The sequence below is a fragment of the Temnothorax americanus genome, unplaced genomic scaffold (assembly GCF_048541705.1).
Source record: "Temnothorax americanus isolate GAGA-0224 unplaced genomic scaffold, ASM4854170v1 Scaffold23, whole genome shotgun sequence".
NCBI lineage: Eukaryota > Metazoa > Arthropoda > Insecta > Hymenoptera > Formicidae > Temnothorax > Temnothorax americanus.
In genome coordinates, this window is record NW_027509371.1 from 2260341 (window position 1) to 2273036 (window position 12696).

General features: G+C 38.7%; 1 long non-coding RNA gene across 1 annotated transcript in view; it reads right to left on the reverse strand.

Moving 5' to 3' along the window:
• Positions 1-12696, reverse strand: part of LOC143898410 (uncharacterized) — a 124482-nt gene that overhangs the window by 20039 nt on the left and 91747 nt on the right. The window lies entirely within an intron of this gene.

Sequence of the window (12696 nt, forward strand, 5' to 3'; positions counted from 1 at the left end):
CTAATGCGAATTATTCTACATTTCAATAATATTATTTTAATATCTCTTTGATCGAAAGATTATCTCACCTAACGCGTATTCTAATTTTCTAATTTTTAATCTTTTCGTTTTTGTTTTTGTTTTCATTTTTAAACAATTACATTTTAACAAATGTTTAATAAACGATAAATTACTATCAGTTAAAAGATAGCTCGAGTCCAACGACGACGATGACGCGAGTGGTCTAACAATGAGCGCAGATGTTTCTGAAAGAGAACGTCGAGATTCAGGAATAGCGCGGAGCGATACTTACAAGTCCGGATTCGGCAAGGAGGCCGCATTTTCTATGCAAAAGAGTTGAAAACGTGGGTTGGCGGGTGCCGCGCGGCCGACGGGGGTGTGTAGCGGTTGCAGCCGACGGCACGTTTTAATAATGCCTTCTCTCCGGTAGGATGGAGCGAGGAAGAAGTTTAACGAAGATTGTGCCAGATACTTTTAATTGCTATTCCTCCCTCCGCTGCCGACGCCGACGCCGCTGCCGTCGTCGTCGTCGTCTTCGTCGTCGTCGTCGTCGGGCAACGGGCGATGCCGGAAAATGAAGGGAGAGCCGGAGGACTGCAAACCACCTCCTCTTCTCGCCGGTTTCCAACCCGTCGAGCCCTCTACCCCCTTCTCCTCTACCACTTTCCAGCTTTTTTATCCCGCGTAGACCCTCGTAATTTTATCGTCCTTGTATCCTCTCGACTCCCGTCCGCCGAAGAGGTTTGTTATTTCAGCGGCGGATAGGCGACAAAGGAATTAATCGGGTCGTCTCGTCCGCCCCCCGTCTCTTCTTCCTCCCCCCTTTTCCTCCCTTTTAGAGGCTCGCGGGCCCTCGCTTCCAAGTGGCGTCAATTAAATTGAAATGTTAAAAACTAGAGATAAACCCGAAACGGCCCGAATGTACCGGCCGGCATCTCGCGATTTTTCTCGCCAATCTTCCGTCATGGATTACCGTTGATCCGCATGCTAAACGCTATAAGAAATGAATTGTGGAACTGAGAAAGAGGACTAACAATGATTCATCAATGCCACATTAATTGTTTTTCAATTACATTATAAATTACAATATATATCCTGTATCTATTTTCTTGTCTGATGTAATAGCGCAATAAATGAACGGAAGATAAGTGTTAGTCGTGATTCGCAAGGATTTGAATATGCAAAAGAAAGCGATTCTCTCTATACTCTGTTTGCAGCGTGGCTTGCAAAAGTTCTGCGGTCTCTCCGCCACTTTGCGTATCACTATTTTCACCGTGCGGAACCGGGCGGGGCGACTTTAGTGCGCACAATGCAGCGAAGGCTTACGGGCGGATATAATGTGAAGTCTAAAAATCAAAACACATTAATCTCAGGCACGTGGCGCGGGTCGCACGCTGGTAACAAAACAGCATGTACCCCGTCCCACGTGGCTTGCATTGACGTACCCGCCGTTTCGGGGGGACAACAGTCACGATGACGCCTAAATCGTCCGACTATTTATACTATTTATCATCTTCCTTCTCTAAACAGGAAACATAGAGTCTCACGAGTACATATCGAGTTTATTTCGTAAAAATGCGAGTCAAGTATCAATGATGGAGTTTCTAGAAAAAAAAAAGTTATTTTTTTCAAACGATATTTAATTATTCGAAAATATACAGAACTCTTTAGTTTCTACAAAAAATTTTGATTATAAAACGCGGCAAATGTGTTTCGCGCGATATATGGATTTTGCAATAACGGCGAACCAGGCTAATCTGTCAACATAATCATGAATACTGGAAAAACTGATGGACAGGATCAATAGATCTCCCGTGGCACGAGGATCGGGACACGGACTGTTCACGGTGCGGCGCGATTCTCTCCCTTGTACCACGCGTGGACCTTTATGTGAGGCACCCTGTACTGTCCCCATACAACTCTCTTACCCCGATCGACAATGTCAAAGGGAGGTATTTAGCAATGGAGGGTCAATTTATCGGGGTGTGATTTTCTGTAGCCGCCGAGCGGTCTGTTCGTCCATGCGCGCATTACGAACGACAGAAACATCAAAATACACTAATAGAAATATTAAAATTTATTTTTAATATAAAAGAGACTACAGCATAAAAAAAGATGCAATTAGAAATAAAATAAATCGAGAAGTTTTATTTTAATATTAGTCGATTTAAAAGTTTTATTCTAGCATTTAATAGTTATTATGCAACACACAAGAGACACTTCTTTCTATATTAGAAAATATCTTTTTATATTATTTAATACATTTAATATATATATATATATACATATATATATATATATATATATATATATATATATATAAAGTTATGAGAGCTGGAAAGTAATTGAATATTCTGTGTGTGTTTGATAGGGTATATCTAATTTTTTTTATTTATATTTATATATAAAAAATAATATGATGATTTTGATTTAAAATATTGTTTCGTGGAATCGTCTATTGTATATTGGACCCTGTTCCCAAGAGAGCACGATTATTGTATCCCTAACTTTCCCCAGACACGTTGCATAAGGTCCGAAACGAGTTTATTGACGAGTTAAGCTGAATCTAGAGCGACGTTTCTCTCTAATGAATGGCGCGGCAATCGATTCCTATTAGATAAGCGCACGAAACGGATAATATTGCGGAGGTAACGCCACCATTGCGAATTCTTTTCCATGCGCGCACGTACGCGCGGAAGATGCATGTGCGGCGCTTATCTAATTCAATTTGGCAATATCATGCCCATTGAGAGAATAAATGATTACCGCGAAGATATGAAGTTATCTGGTCCCGCGGGATGCGTAAATTGCCATTACCCGCTATTCCCGACCGTTAAGAGAGAGAGAACGCCCGCGGGTTTTTAGGGCCCCACCTCCGGCTTCGGAGATCTTAATTATTAATCGCACTCGTTCATCAAGCCAATCGGCAACGCCCATCCGTCGTTATATCTCAGATGTAGCGAATATCGCCGAGTACGCGGAATACCGCGCCGACGAATACGATAATCACGTCAGGAATTCTGTTTCCTTGATCGTTCCTTCCTCGGTGATTTATGGCAGCGGTTAATGGATAAAGTGAGAGAAAGAGATGCGTGTTTAAGGAAATGCGTATTTAAAGAAGTTGCGCAATAAGGATGATGATACGCGATAAAAAAGATGCATTAAAGTCTCGTTAGGAGCTGCTTTGGATCTTAAAATTAAGTTTGTTACACAGAAACGGAGAACAGAGTTTTAGACTTTATAAAATCTTTCTGGTTAAATGGTGCACACTATTTCTAAGTTATAATAATTATACATTTTTTGTCAATTTATAAATAATTATAAATTGAAAATTATCTTGCGAAGAAGTTTGATACGAAAAAATTATTTCAATTAATACAATTATACAGAATTCAAAATGGCAATATTGAACTCAGATATAAAAATTTCATTTATTTTAGAACTAAAAGTATAATTAACATATAAGTACCTATAGTTTTAATATTTTGTCTCTATACACAAATATAGTTTCTATATATGCAATAACATTGCGCAAAATTATTTATCGAAATGATCAAATACGCGATTTTCGGCAAATCCGTGCATCACGCGGCGATCACGAAGAGGACGACGATCAGGGGCTAAGTTTCGTGGAGGTTTACGATGAGGGTGGAACGAAGAGGGGTGGGAGTTGACTGTGGCAGGCTTTTTGGAGGGGTGCTGATGGAAAATCGTGACGGTAAGAGGGGGCGCGAACAATGCGCCGGAGATTTAGCGTGACACCGACAGTGTAAAACCAGTTCGTGCGTTCGTTGAACGACCAAACGGCTTGAGAAGAAAAATCATTCACGCGACTGTTCGTCATTTTCTAACGGGATCGTTATGTAGACAGCTTCTGGTTAATTTCCACAGTTGTTTTGGCTTCTGTTCTTTTAGTAATTGTTTATCTCATTCTCCCAGCCATATTAACTCAACAGTCAAAAGTAATATAGCAGTCCGCGATTTTTGTGATATTTTTATCGTACAAATTTTTTTAATCAAAATTTATTTCAACTTCTTACTTCACGCTTGCACGCTTTGCGTTGGAATGCGAGATCTTATATGTCATAAGTTCGGGATAACAAAAGTATATATAAATCATCTTCACATTACCAAAAAATTAGCTAAACGTTTTTTAGAATTTCTGGCAGTAAGAGAAATGAAAAAATGAGCTCTTTGCGTTTGAATGCGAGATCTTATATTTTATATCGGGGGGGGGGGGAGAGGGTAACAAAAATATATAAATCGTCTTTATATTACCAGAAAATTAGCTGAATGTTTTTTAGAATTTCTGACAGTAAGAGGAATGAAAAAAAAACGAACTGTAGTATCATCGATCAATTTTTTACTTATTTCGGGCGCGACACCCCGATTCACAAATCTCCTCCGCTAAGTACGGGGTTCCGGGCAAGAGATCGAGGGGGCTATGCGGGGCCCCCTTGCTGCCCCGATCATGCGTGAAAAACAGAGGGGTCCATTGTAAGCTCGTCCTGTGGCTAATGCGACTGTCGTCGTCCTGCTGAAACCGGGTGCAGCCAGGACCACGCAGACGAACATTAGCCAACGGTCGTTTACCTCGAAAATCCTTCCAGGGCGCGTACATCGGGTACCGCCTCGTTGCGAGCGCAATTTTTTCAGCTGTACTTTCGCACGAAAGTCGAGAACTCTTCTTACGATTGCGAGTCACGCTTCTGGAATGTTGTCTTGTGTTAAAATAATTAGAATGTTTGAAAACTGCGCGAAGATAGGGAAAAGATGGCGGTTTATAACTGCGTTACGTGCATCGACTTGAAAATAGGAAAAAGATTGAGAAAATTGTTGAATTATTCTATGTAGATCTATATATCAATCAATTTATTGTTAGTTAATTATATAATCGAATTGTTTCTTTATTTCTTCTGATTAGACATAGAATAAAGCTTACCGATTTCTGAATATCTTGGGTGTCAAATATTGAGTGCCAAAATTTTCTAGTAGAAAGGTAAATCATAATAAAATAGAGATTATCTTGACATTCATGAATTCATATTTCTGCCGAAATATATTATTCTCCATATTACGACGCGAGCCGGACTTCCCGTAGCAAAAAAAATGACACGCCACCTTATTTCTGGTCCATAACTGACTTATACCGTACTCAATGCGGCCGCGGAGGAGGGAGTGCAGAGAGGGAGTCGGTTGTTCTTTTAACGCGGCTTTAGGGGGTCCTTTATGCTGACACAAATATCGCTTATGCCGACGTCGCGCCGCTGTTTTGGTAACCCATCGAGCATTGTGCCTTCCAAGGCCGTGTGTACCAAACACCGAGTTCTGTGTACCCAGCAAACACGGCCGTCACGTGGCACCCTGATCCCTTCCGCAGCGGCGGCGCGGAGTCGCGGGCTCCCCTTTACGGATTTACGCAACGGCCACGGCCCGTCTATCTCGTTCCCCGGGTTTTCGGTAGCCAAAAGCGAAGTCTCTTCTCGACGGATACCGTGAGCTTCATTCGCGCGGGGGGGGGGGGCGAGGGGGGTCTGTCTCTATCTCCCCGTTCTGGACCTCTCGCAGAGCGCGGCGGGTAGCAGCAAACACACGTGCGTCCTGCTCTTTGCGTCAGCTTTGTTTGCGCGAGTAGCTCGCTCGAACGAGCAATGATCTCCAATCGGCGTCGGATAGGATTGAAATTGATTGAAAATGGCTGAAGAACGCGATGCAGAATTATACAATTGCTGTTTCTTTATCCTTCCATCTCTCAATCAAGTATAATAATAAAAAAATGAAAGTGGTAGTATTATACCTCGAAAAAACTTAAGTAACAAGTGGTAGACTTTTATATCTCAAAAAATCTCGAAAAAATCTAAGCAGTAGTATCTTTATTTCCGAAAAATTATAACTCAAGTGATACACGTCACAAAATTAAGTTTCCTTATCAAAAAGAAGAGTCGCGCTTCAAGTGATCTATTACAATTACAAAAAAGAAATGATATCTCTTTAAATTAGAGCGCCAATTACAGAGAGAACATGTATATTGCCTCAAAAAATAATTGTTGCACTACTTTGAAAAATCTTTACATTGTGTCAATTAGAAAAGAATGTATGATAACAATTTTATAAGATTAAAAAATTTTATTTAAATTTAACAAGGGAATACAAGATATTTAAATACAAAGTTTACATGTGTATTTTTTAATGGTCACAAAAATTTACAGAGGTAACAGTACAAAATACAAATATTTTATTAAAATATTTAATCCAACGAGGGAATACAATTTGTATTTAAATATAAAATTTATATATGTATTTTTCAATAGAATAAAATATTTAATCACAAAGAATTACAAAGGTAACAGTACAAAATAAAAATATTTTATTAAAATACATAAATTTTTTTTGTAAAAAAACTTGGCGCTGTTAGACCTCGAAATTTAAATAAATAAATAAATTTATTCTATACTTAATTATAAGCTGCATTATCCGCCGTCCGCGTCGTCACGCACACCCATATCATTCACTCCCACATCCACGCTGATAATCATTTAATATTACTCCCATCGCATTTTTCTCTGAATTATTTTTATTTACTGTTGTCCTTATTTATTTAAAATTTCGAGGTCTAACAGCGCCAAGTTTTTTTACAAGAAAAATTTATGTATTTTAATAAAATATTTTTATTTTGTACTGTTACCTTTGTAATTCTTTGTGATTAAATATTTTATTCTATTGAAAATTACATATATAAATTTTATATTTAAATACAAATTGTATTCCCTCGTTGGATTAAATATTTTAATAAAATATTTGTATTTTGTACTGTTACCTCTGTAAATTTTTGTGACCATTAAAAAATACACATGTAAACTTTGTATTTAAATATCTTGTATTCCCTTGTTAAATTTAAATAAAATTTTTTAATCTTATAAAATTGTTATCATACATTCTTTTCTAATTGACACAATGTAAAGATTTTTCAAAGTAGTGCAACAATTATTTTTTGAGGCAATATACATGTTCTCTCTGTAATTGGCGCTCTAATTTAAAGAGATATCATTTCTTTTTTGTAATTGTAATAGATCACTTGAAGCGCGACTCTTCTTTTTGATAAGGAAACTTAATTTTGTGACGTGTATCACTTGAGTTATAATTTTTCGGAAATAAAGATACTACTGCTTAGATTTTTTCGAGATTTTTTGAGATATAAAAGTCTACCACTTGTTACTTAAGTTTTTTCGAGGTATAATACTACCACTTTCATTTTTTTTTAGGTAACAACATATACACTACTATACGTGTACTTGGCGCCTTTTTTTACCTTTTTTTAAAAAAGGTAATTTTGTGCGGATATCACGCCTTTTTGTAGTATATTACGCATTTTATAAACAGTATGTACAGGATAAAGCTATTTGGAGGTATAATACTACCACTTTGTTTTTTTCGAGGTAACAACATAACAGGGTAACAACATAATACATATACACTAATATGCGTGTACTTGGCGCTCTTTTTTACCTTTTTTTTTAAAAGGTAATTTTGTACGGATATCACGCCATTTTATAGTGTTACGCATCTTAATCTTATAAACAATATATCTTATAATCTTATAAACAGTATATAATACAAGGTATGAAGCTAAAATTGTTACGGACTATTATTTCTAAAGAAAACAACAATTTAATATTTTGCTTAGTTTTTTTAAAATAATAATCTGTAACCCTTTTAGTTGTACACCTTGTATATATTTTTCAATTTCAATATAAAACATAATCGCAATAAAGCATGATTAATGTTAATAAGTCGTTAACTGTAAAATTCTTTATTTATTTTTATTTGCGTGTCTTTACTGAATGTTGTTCGCAACTGTATATGTATGTACCGATATCTTCAGGTATCGATATTTTTGATAATTATTTTTACGTCAGACATAATTTTAATTCATCCAATTTTTATTATATCTAGACATAATTTTTGTCCAATTTTTGTTATGTCTAGACATAATTTTAATTTAGCAATTTTTATTATGTCATGACAATTCTAATTCTGCCGCTAGGGAAATTTTAAGTCGATTCTTATGAATCAAGCTTGAATTCAATGTCTAGGTGTCCCAGGTTGCCAATGACGAGGTCCACATAGTGCGCCCTATAGTTTTCGGTGTACAGGTGTATTAATACCTTGAATTTGATGGCCACGTGTTCCAAGTTGCCGATGACGAGGTCCACAAGGTGCGCTTCGTAGTTTTCAGTGTCTACATGTATTAATATCTCGAATTCGATATCTACGTGTCTTACATTGGGTGCGTTCAGCCGATACTCCGCTAGCCTAGCAATCGTAAGCAGACGCTCGTTTTCGCTCGTTTCCTCTCTTTTGACCTAATGGATTAAAAGGAGAGGAAACGAGCGAAAACGAGCGACTGCTCACAATTGCTAGGCTAGCGGAGTATCGGCTAAACGCACCCATTCAGATTTAAAGTTATTAATACACCTAGACACCAAAAACTATGAAGCGCATTATGTGGACCTCGTCATCGGCAACCTGGAACACGTAGACATCGAATTTGAGGTATTATTACACCTAGACACCAAAAACTACCGAGCGCGCTATCTGGACCTCGTCATCAGCAACCTGGGACACCTAAACATCGAATTCAAGGTATTAATACACGTAGACACCGAAAACTACGGAGCTCACTATCTAGACATCGTCATCGGCAACCTGGAAAACTTAAACATCGCATTCATCGTATTATTACACCTGGACACCGAAAACTACGAAGCGCACTATGTGGACCTCGTCATCGGCAACCTGAGACACGTAGACATTGAATTCAACGTATTCTTACACCTGGACACCGAAAACTATGAAGCGCACTATGTGGACTTCGTCATCGGCAACCTGGAACACTTAGACATCGCATTCAACGTATTATTACACCTGGACACCGAAAACTACGAAGCGCACTATGTGGACCTCGTCATCGGCAACCTGGGACACCTAGACATCGAATTCAACGTACGATTATACCTGGACACCGAAAACTCTGAAGCGCACTATCTGGATCCCGTCATCAGCAACCTGGGACACGTGGACATCGAATTCAAGGTATTAATACACGTAGACACCGAAAACTACGGAGCGCACTATGAGGACTTCGTCATCGGCAACCTGGGACACGTAGACATCGAATTCAACGTGTTATTACACCTGGACACCGAAAACTATGAAGCGCACTATCTGGACCTCGTCATCGGCAATCTGGGATACCTAGACATCGAATTCAAGCTTAATTCATAAGAATCGACTTAAAAATTCCCTAGCGGCATTTTCTGCCAAGCGTAGAGAATCTTCTTTTCCGTTAACTCAATATATATTATTTATATATATACCTAATTTACCTAAATAGAAATCTTCCTTCTGACCGATAAGTCTATCGACCTAATTTCGAAATACGCGCGCGATATCGAAACTGGCGATACCTGCGCCGCCAGCGTCGAAAAAGTGAAAGTAACGTTTCTGATTATGACGTCATCATATCAGACGTCGGCGTTAGAAGTAGTATACGTATCTTAAAAATAAATTTTCACATTTGGACTTTGCGTCGCAATATCTCCGCTCGTAGGGCACGTAGCGGAATATTATGAGAGAAACCCCCCCCTAATTGGACCCCAAGCTATCGATCAAGCCTACTTAGAACTTGATCCGTTCACTCGTTATCGAGATCTCAACATCTCGGGTACTCGCAATCCGTCGCGTCGCGTAAAAGAGTCACGGTCGGTCTCGCTCCGCGTGTACTTGGCGCGAGACACTACCGTGTCTCTTGATATATATAAACATACCAAAAATAAAGACAAACAATTTTTAAAAGTAACACGCTAACTAAAGCAACAACTTTTTAAGTCAGTGATTACTGTTGGGACTGTAATATTTATGCGCAATAACGATTCGTGCTAGAAATTCTGGTAATAGTAGATTCTTTCATGAATAATGCTCGATTTAAACTTCACGATTATACGGCAGTAAAAAATAGCCGTTTAGCACGCGTAATTAAATTGAATTGTGTTTAATAAAAATAAAGTGGCTCATGTCGCGAAGTGGATACGCGGCGTTAACGAGGGATTTGCGCTTGCCCCTCTCGCGCGATAGTGATTTAAATGGAAGGGATTAGAGAGTTAATAACAAAATTTTCATGCTAATGCGATCTTTATGGCTGCACCAGCAGATAAATGCACAGGCACAATTCGCTTCTTAGCCTAAAGAAAGCCGCGCGAAAGAAAACCTAAAGAGGGGGAGGAGAAGACGCACGCGGAATCTTACTGGAAAGTGATAAATAACGTCGTCGCGTAGCAAAATCGTCCGTGACGGAGGGTTCTCGAAAAGGGCACACGCCATTACCTCCGACGTGTCTGCGGAGCGACAAGCTAGACTACCACGGCTACGAGCACGAGGAGCGGCGACGTCGATGGTGGCTCGTCATAGTGAATATTCCACTCGTATGGAAAATGATCGAGGCAGGGGAGAGAGGGCTCCGTACCAGATCAGACAAGAGAGGGAGAGACACAGGTCATCCCGGGAGAAAGGAGAGGAACGAAGAAAAGAACGGAGAAGAATGGCGCGACGCATGGGGGAAAAACGTTTACCCTTCGACCGAAAATGAAAATTGTATTGTTGAACGCCCTTAGAAGAGAGGGCAGAGAACCCGGCATATTATATCCGCGTTAGCGCGCGTTGCCAGCGAGCGCTACGAAGACCGCGGTCAGCTCTTTCTTTCTCGATAGCCATCAATGCGCGTCATCAATAATCGCTCGTCTGACAGCTCGGCCGATTCCAGCCAGCGGGAGTCTTTCGAGGATTTCGATCCATCCGGATCGTCCGGGTAAACATCGCACGCTGGGAACGGTTACTCGCCGATTTCCTAATCAAGCTCGTACGATCTTCGCGACGATTAATTATCGCGCAATAATCATCGCGGTTGCTCATCATGCATCGCTTCGATACTTAATCTTTACAACGCATGACGTCTTTATTGTATCTTTTTCGGATAATTATACCTTATTTAATCATATCTTAAGGAGGCTCTTACCGGGCTGCTCTAATCAATGTAGCAACCGAAAAATTATCATTAATAATTAGTTATAAAATTATCGGAAAATTAAATAAAAAAATAAATAATGATTTTTACATAGTGTAAGAGTAAGTTATATATTCTATTAGTGTAAATATTAAAATTTATACAATAAGTCAGTTGACTACGTCAGTGCTAAAGAACAGAATAATAACATGCGCGTGTTACAACGTCGTCTGCAGCAGTCTGCAGCTAAGTGAGGTGTAGCCGTGTAGCGTTGTAGCGATTGACGCGATGAAGAGATGGAGCTAAAAGAAAGATATAACGTGAGAATGCTGAGAGGAAAAATGAAAGGAAAATTGTCGAAAATAAAGGTTGTCAATGCGCGAGAGAGTAATTATGCCGCTACCATACAGCGCAGAGAAAAGACATGTGCAAGTGAGGTTAGAAAGAATAATTAACATTGTTTACTTTTTGATTTTCAAGGTTTGATTGGCAAATCATTGAAACTTATTGTTTACATAGGTACAAAACAATTCTCCGGAATGTTTGCATGCAGAGGATTAATACAATATTTGTAATACAACATTTGAAACTTCGCGCGATTTTGACACTCGGAAGATCATTCGCCTAACCTGTCGAACGTTATATTAAAACTACATTATCTTTTATAACTCATCGTCAACACCAAGTTTTCTTCTTATCATTAGAAAGATTATTATTTTAACTACAATTCCTTAGTTTTTTGTTTATCTGGCTCGCAAACTTGCCAAGAAAATACATCACTTCCGGTAAAAATTTTAGTGTTTACCATATGCCCTGTGTTAAAAATGCAAATTTCAATACTGATATTTAAAAAATTTTTATCGTCAACCTATGCCAAAGTTTTGGGCATCGGTTCGTTGTGGTCGTTGTGGTTCACTTTACAACATAATTTAATTTCATAAAGATCTGTCGTTTTATGATCGAGGTAAGAGCCTCCTTAAATACTTTGTGCGCTATACGGTCGAAAAAGAGGAACAATAACGTTTTGGGGAAAGGAGTGATAGAACGAGGCAAGAAATGGTCCGGATATAGATGCGGTGCACTATCGTAAAGCATCTGTCACAAACATATTCGTTGATCGAGTAAGTAGTTTTGCCGAAAAATAATCGCGGCTATATCGAGAAAAAAGGACATATTTAATTCTGCGAAAAGAAGCAACTCGCCCGTTTTCGTCGATTCCCTCGGGCAATTTGTCCCGCTGCCGCCGCGCGCCGTCGAAAAGTTTAGCAATTTATTTGACTTTTTCATAGGCAACCTGGATATCTTTTTATATCAATATGCCGAATGGTCACAGAAAAGCTTCGAAACTTCTTGCTGAAACGCCATATAAAACACGTAACGCATCCGACCCCATCAGATATGTCCGAGAATTTCCTATAAACAATTGTATATAGAACTAAATATTTTTCATACATATTTTTGAACGATAGAAAAAATAATTACCGGCTCGATTATATACAATTAATTTCAAGATGAATTAGGCCACAACTCGTAATTTATTTGGATATAATCATAACGGATATATATATTATTTTATAATCTTAAATAAATAATAAAGGACCTCGTAACGCTTTTTACCAAGTAGGTGCTACTTGGAT